Genomic DNA, 8,182 nt, shown 5'->3' on the forward strand with positions numbered 1-8,182 from the left:
CATTTTTCAGTACACAGTTCTAAAGTATCTGTATAAAAATGTATTCACCACTAAAGAAATAAATCACAAAACTTATATACTAATATTATTACTGATAATATAAACAGATTTCCTAATTATTCATGAGGTAATTGAACAGAACATTGCCTTGACATGCCATAGAAACTGCTCCTTTTTAAACTACTTTGTAAAGCAATAGCTATAGAAACATAGCATGGTTAGGGTTGGAAAGCACATTAAGTTCACCTAGTTAAAAGCCCCTGCCATGGGCAGGGACATGCCACCCAAGGCTCTGTCCAACCTGGCCTTGAACACTGCCAGGAATGGAGCATTCACCACTTCTTTGGGCAACCTGAGCCAGAGCCTCACAACCCTCACAGTAAAGAACTTCTTCCTTATATCTGACCTGGACTTCGCCTGTTTCAGTTTAAACCCATCACCCCTTGTCCTATCGCTACAGTCTCTAATGAAGACTCTCTCTACAGCATCGTTATAGGCCCCTGTCCTGGTTTAGCAGTAGCAGTCATTTTTTCTCCTTCTTAGTAGCTGGTGCAGCTCTGTGGTTTTGACTTTCGGCCTGGGAATAGTACTGATAAAATCGATGTTTTCAGTTGTTGGTCAGAATGTTTACTCTGATCAAGGACTTTGTGAGTCTCATGCTCTGCCAAGGAGGGGGGGGAAGCCAGGAGGAAGCAGAGACAGGACACCTGACCCAAACTAGCCAAAGAGGTATTCCATACCACAGCACGTCATGCCCAGGAGGTAGAACTGAGAGTTCCCGGAAGGGCTAGATCGCTGCGGGGTGAGCGCGAGGTATCGGTCAGTGAGGTGTTGTATTCTCTTCCCTTGTTATTTCCTTTATCATTATTATTATTGATGGTAGCAGCAGTGGTTTGTGTTATACCTTAGTTACTAAACTGTTTTTATCTCAACCCGTGGGAGTTGCATTCTTTCGATTCTCCTCCCTGTCCCTCCAGGAGCTGGGGGAAGAAAGGCGGGGGGGGGGGGAAGTAGACCGCGTGGTTCTAATTTACGGCCTGGGCTTAAACCACGACAGCCTCCTTCAGATACTGGAAAGCTGCTATGGGGTCTCCACGCAGCCTTCTCTTCTCCAGGCTGAACAGCCCCAGCTTTCTCAGCCTATCTTCATACGGGAGGTAGAAATAGTCCAGACAATGAAAGTTCCATAGCTGAACTGAGCCCTGCTATTTTCATGTGCTTCAACACATGAAAAATCCTAAATCTCAGTGTAACTGAATGGAGGCTATGCTACAGATTCTTGTCAAGGAAAGAATCATAGGGTTTTAGCTACAGGCATGTCTTTACTACATTACATTTAGGGTTTTAGCCCAACCACTGCCACTATTTGTGCACAGGTATGTCAGATTCTGAGCACCTGGTTTGATGAAGTCCTCCACATTACCACCTATACAGAAACAAAACAGCCACCAATTTGGACACCACCTCTCTGCATCAAACATATGGCTTGACAGCCAGGAGCTCAGACATCGCTGTGAATTTGTGATGGAAAGTCAGCAGGAGACAACCAGAACTGGGACGCCAACTACAGCACAGTCTTTCAACATGGCCACAAGAATAAGTGGAACTGAATAGACATCAGCCAAATAAAAATGAAAATACTCATGACAAAGCAGGATCTCAACTTGCTCTTAATGTGACAGGCTCAGACAACCAACCAGTATTGCTGGAAGTGTGCATTAGGAAGTGTTATGCATTTGAAAGTAAATCTGGTTTTTTTGCCTTTTGTACAAATGTTCTGAGAAGGAAAGGACTTGAAGAGGGTGAATTGGCCAAAGAACCAGAGTAACACTACAGGAGAGCAGAGAGACCAAACATCATCATCAGGCTTAAGCCACAACATCTGGCAAAGATATAGGCTGGGAATAGTAACAATAAAATACCCAAAACTTACTGTCCTCCTTAAAAGAAAAGCCAAAAAGAGGCAAATTCCCCAAAGCAGCCTGCCATACATAAGAAGTTGACTTAACTTTGTTATCAACTTGAGAGAAATCACAGTATTTGTTGAAGGATTTTGCTCATTTAATCAGTGCAATCATTGGAGATTTAAGATTATCAGATATTCACTGTCACAGCTTGGAAGAGTGTTTTGCAATATTTGACTTCACACATCCCAGGCAATCCAAAATGGATTTCAAAGAAGCAGAAAAATTAAGGGTCTTTAGCCAGTTACATCTGTTCTACTTGAAAATGTAGGAGCAGAACAAATCCAGCACATCAAGAGATAGGGGTAGCACAGAGATACATGCAAATACGCTTAACTTCTGAAATGGAAAAGTTAAGTCTGACTATGCAGTGGGGTTGTGTGTATCAACTGCTGTACATGGAAGTTGCCTGTTAACATGGCAAACTTACTGACCATCTCAACACGCCTGTTTTTCTTCCATATTAGAAACAGCCTTAACACACTGAAACATCTTAATTCATGACTCTCCCCATAGGACATGTAGTTTTAAGAAACCCCAGGACATCACTGTGGTCTGCTATCTAGGTACTGCTGATTCACTGGTCACACGCATGTGTTGCAAAGACTGCTGTCACATGCAACATTCTGCATCCAAGTGCAGCAGCTTATTTGTGTTGGCATGAAGTTCTGCCCACTCTTGACTGATTATGCTTTTTGCACAGGAAAAGCTTAAGATGAGTTTTAGAAATTCCTTTGTCAGGACAGATTCTCCCTCCCCTTCCCCTTTTCCAACCAGTTTTGGGGAACAAGGGGAGAGAAGGAGAAAGAAAGCTTTTAATAAAGTCTGAGAACAGAGAAACATGGGCACATATAAGTCAAATTAACAGTTAACTACACAATTTGTCCCCAGAAATTTAAGAACAAAGGGTATCTGTTGCTTCGCCTGTAGTGCTACATCACCCAACTAGGAAAGGTTCACATCCTACCCTGGAAGCGACCCATTGATTTCAGTCCAATTCTAACAGCAGCTCTTGGCCCCATTCTTCTAACATGTTCTCTCTATCATTGGTAGCATGAACTGAATTTGCCATCTGAATAGGATGGGAACAGCAGTTTGCCTGCCTGCAGAACACTGCTGCCTTCAGCTACCTTTAGCTGTTCAGTACAGCCGTTCTTCTATTTGTATAGTGCTTTATAAGTTTGAGCAGCAAAGTGTCAGCTGGAACACCTAACTAGTGGGACAGATGTACACTGGCTTGTGGTATCAATCGCAGTAAGGATGAAGCTGATGAGTAGCTGGTTGTAAGTCACATAGGTTATGAAAGAAAACCACTGTCTTGGAGAAGTCACTTAAAGCAGTAAGATGAGAGGGTAACTTCCATTACCTGGAAATAACAGTCACGGCAATTGTCTCATCTGTCAACCTTGAGAAAACAGACAAAAAGATCTTAAACTATGAAAAGCAGGGTCTGTCCTGGAGTTACAGGGACTGGCATAACGGAAGCACAAGGTAGAAATGGGATTTTTCCTATCTCAAAAGCCTTATGGCTGGAAGCATCTGGAGGCATCTGTTAGCTTTATTACAGGGGATTTTGTTGGCCTGAAGTGCTTTTGAGCACTAGGTGCCTAGAAATAGCATAACTTCTCTCTGAAAGGAGGAGAGTTTGGGGTTGTAGTCATTTTCTTCACAAACTTAGTTAATTATTCACCCAAACCAGTCATATCAATAGAGTTTCAATGGAGAACTCCCATACTCTTCTGCTACTTTTGAGCCAGCCACAGAGCTACAAGTATAACTTCTCCCTCCTGTTATCCATGGAGTCCAACTACTATTAGCCCAGCATCTGTATCAGTCCTTGACATTTCCCTGCAATGCCCTCTACAAACAGAGCTTATAATGATTTTAGTACTACTTTATTGGCAACCCTCCCTTAGTTTGTCTGAAACAACTAAAATCTAACTTCTGCATTTCCCGGACGATGACTTGTCAGAATTAGGTTCAACTTCAGAGTTTCAGACCAAGATGTAATTTTTACATAACAAGATTAGTAGGAATTATCAACATTCTCTCCAAAATGTAACTGGTTTGTATTTATTATTTCATTTACAGTATATTTAAGGAACAATTTTCAAGTCTCATAAACAACAAAGCGAAAGAGAACAGTATTTACCCTCTGTATTTAAGTGTAGATATTACCGAAAAAACCAGAGCAGTTATCAACAAGTAGCTACTTAAATATTTAAAATTCTGAATATTAAAAACAAGAAAAAAATTAAAGTGGCTTTTTCACCTGAAAACAAGGATTGAGAATTTATAACAGACCAAAACACTAAACATACTGCATGCAGAATGGTTCAGAAAGTAACTATACAGCTTGGAGATTAGGAGTAAGGGATGAAGCTCTCTAACATGATCTAGTTGATAGCCAGCTTCAGGCAGCATCCACTAAAAAATAAAGTTACCAGACAACTTTTTCCCTGCTCATGTAAATCAAATGGACAGCTTAATTTCAGAACTGACAGTCTCAATGAGTCAAGAATTTGGAGGCACATGGGAGCCTCTTTCCATTGCACTAAACCATCAAGGGTTTATATATTTTTTATTAATAGAAGCCTCATTTCTCCAGTGTAGAGTGCTTTTACTCAGAAGAAACCTCAGGAGCAGTGGGAAGGAAGCAGACTTGCCTCTAAAAATGGCCTGCAGTTATTTCAGCATACCTTGAAGATTACCACCAGGTCAGAAGACTCCTGAGCATATCCCAAAGCCTCTACTACACATTTTGTGCTGGGTGCAGAAAGCTGTATGAATAAGCAGTGTGAGGAACTGTACGTGCCATGCTGACCTTGCCAACTACATGAATATAAAATACTTCACACTCAGTACCCAAAATGAACTTAAATCTGTACAAGGTAAGTAATCAAAAGGCACATGTGCAAGTTGATAGCGGATTTCTTACACTCTTAAAACCCGGTTTATGTCACGAATATGGTCTCACGTTTGTATATTCTTTAGGTAGAAAATTAACTAGTACAAACTATTTGCGCTCATTTGCAAAGATGACATTTCTGCAAAGGATATTTGGAGAAAGAGATCAGAACAAAGTTGCTCATTCTCAGTATCAGAATATCATGCCACTTAACGCTTTCTGAATTAAGAAAAATTTGGTTTCATAGAAGAATAAAGTTTGGATGAAAGTTAATAAGCAGGACCTGGACTCAAAATAGACTCTGAACTGATGAGCCTCACGAGGGAAGGAAGGAATCTCAGTGTAAATTTCTATGTGGCGCTGTGCTTGGAATTTCAAAAAGGTAATTGAGTATAGACCGCTTCAAAGTGGGACATGTCTATACTGATCACTGGAACTGGAGGGTTGCAGAAGGGGAAAGGCAGTACTTCAAACAGCATTTGAATAAAATATGGATTTTTTTAAAAGCTGTACCCTACAAGAAACATAACAACAGACTGACAGAATATTTGAGCAGGTCTGCTTTGCTTTTGTTTTCCAGTTAACATGATTTATGCCCATACACAAATATTTCTTTCAAGCAGAATTTAGCTGTTAGCTCCAAATACCTTAACATAATCAGAATGGTTTTAAACATTAGTTATGCCACGGTTCCTAATCCTTCTTGCAAACTATAAACCCAGTTTGTGTGCTCTCTAGGTGACCTGAACTTGTCCTGTTTGAATTCAGAAGTATCTAATCTCCCCTGCTCCTCACATCATACATGATACTGCCTTCGTTGATACATGTGTGCCGACATCTCAGCTTCTTTCCTCTGTCTGCTAATTTTCCACTCGCAAACTCCAAGCTTTTGTAGACAACCAAGAGAAAACACTGCTCTGTGCCACACATGTATTACATTGCCTGGATTGCCCTGAACATTGATTATTTCTAATAAACTCTTCCTTCACTGACTCCCTCAAAAAAGATTTCCAAGCCAAAACTCCTATTCACAAAAGCTAAGCTGTCAATGCATTAATTTCATCCAGTTTGTCTGGTGCAGACGTGAGACTTACACCATTCCTTCCCTTCAATGTGCAAGCACAAGTGAAACAAGTGTTTGATCACAGTATCAGAGAAAAGAATTGGCGACTGGGCTTCAAGTTACCTGATGTTGTAAAACAGTAGCTAACACAAGCAGTAGGGCAGCTGACCACTATTTTTGTCAAAAAGGAGTTGCAGTTATTATAGAAGATCCAGGTTGGTTTACAAGGAAAGGGAAAATTCAGTTGTCTTTAACCTAAAAATAAATTCCTACTTTTCAGGTTGTTGTTTTCAGGGGTTTTTAATAAACCTGCAATTCTTAATTTATAATTGACTATACCCCAATGCCCAAACAGATACATTTGCATTCAAAATACATTTTGTGGACTGGTGTGCACGGGCTCAGTGAACTGAAACTTTTCCTGAGATGATATCAGCCAGTTGCACATAAGATGCACTGTCAGAACTAGGAGTACCTGACGAAAGCCGTGGCTCCCTCTCTGGAGGCCTAGGCAGAAGGCAGTATTTCACTTGTAGGATAGAACACACATAAAGCAAAATAACAGACCTGTCTTTTACAACAGAAAGTGATTTTGATAGATGACCAAATAGGTCACACCTTCAAATAACCACACAAGATTCAGAGTGAGGGTTTTTTGTTTGTTTTTAAAATGCAAATATACACACTCCTTTACAGCCATAATTCAGTCAATGAGCTTCAGAGAAAATATGCCCTATTCTGCTGATTTGCAAACTGACAACACATGCTAGCATTATGCACACCACAATAAAAGAGCATGCTGCCTGCTCAGATGAACATCTCTTCCTGCACATGTACACATATGGAAGCAGCTGCTGCCACTAAATATCTTGTAGAGCTGAAACACATCTGAGAAACTGTTCCATTCCCCAGGCAGGATATGCTCTTATGGACTGCAAAGCTGGACAGGGTAGAAAGTAAATGCAAGTAGTGAGGTGGCATGTCATCTCCCCACCCCAGCCCATAAGCAGCTATGAAAGATACTCATACAACTTTGGGAAATTAAAGGACTAATACAAACATCACCTTCTCTTCTAACTGGTAAGCTAAGCAGCAATACTAAGTGCAAACTTTGATTTCACAGCACAGCACAGCACAAGCAAACACCGGGCTTCTTGCACTAAGCCATTAAAACATACAGTTTGCCCACCAGGCTGCTGTAGGAGTAGGCAAAAAAAAGTAGTGTTTGCAATGCTGGCTTATACTGAAAAAACAAGGAGGTGGAAGGATGAGGTAATGGAAAGAGGGAAAGCAGTTTATCACTCCACTCACTCTCCCCTTGTAGTAGAGGGCTTTGAGCACGTAGGAACAGCAGAGGACTATGTTCCTACTCATGACCTTGCTTTGAAAAAGTACAGTACAAAGTCCTGAAAAGTAACAGAGAAGCCGAGTGGAGGCAGAAATCTGGCATTCCAGCACTCCCACTTGCAGCTTCACGGCAGACTGATGGCTGTTTCACAGCCTGATCTGCTCTTCTTTCCATGAACCAAGAATGCTTAAAAAATTTTAACTTCATCTCTGCTTAATGTCTCAGGTTAAAATCTTGCTTCTGGAATCTTTAATGTCATCAATGACAGTAACAGACCATTGAAAGGGCATGTTTAATAAGAAAAAGAAAACCAAGAATCTCCTTGCTCCGGAAGATAAGCCAGAATTCATTTTCTTGGGCATTTTAGAGACAGTTTAGTTTGGTTTCTGTGGTTTTAGAAAGATGTGAATCCATAATAAGAGAAATTACATGTAAATCAGTGCAGATATTACATATTGCTGGTCGGCCCAGTGAAAGAAGCTGTGTGGAGACCTCAGAGCAGCTTCCAGTATCTGAAGAGGGCCTACGAGGATGTCAGAGAGGCAGTTTTCATCAGGGACTGTAACAACAGGACAAGGGATAAAGGGATAAAAACTTAAACAGGGGAAGTTCAAGTTACATATAAGGAAGAAGTTCTTCACTTGTGAGGGTGGTGAGGCACTGGAACAGGTTGCCCAAAGAAGTGATAAATGTTCCATCCCTGGCAGTGTTCAAGGCCAGGTCTAGTTTGAGGAATCCCTGCCTATGGCAAGGGATTCAACTAGACAATCTTCAGGTCCTCTCCAACCCAAACCATTCTACGATTTATCAGGTCATGAGAAACTACTAGCAACTGTACTAAAGCATACTTATTTATGGATTAGAAAAGGCACGACTGCTTTCTGTAGCTCATGAAATCA

This window comes from Psittacula echo (genome assembly GCF_963264785.1).
Source record: "Psittacula echo genome assembly, chromosome: 4".
NCBI lineage: Eukaryota > Metazoa > Chordata > Aves > Psittaciformes > Psittacidae > Psittacula > Psittacula echo.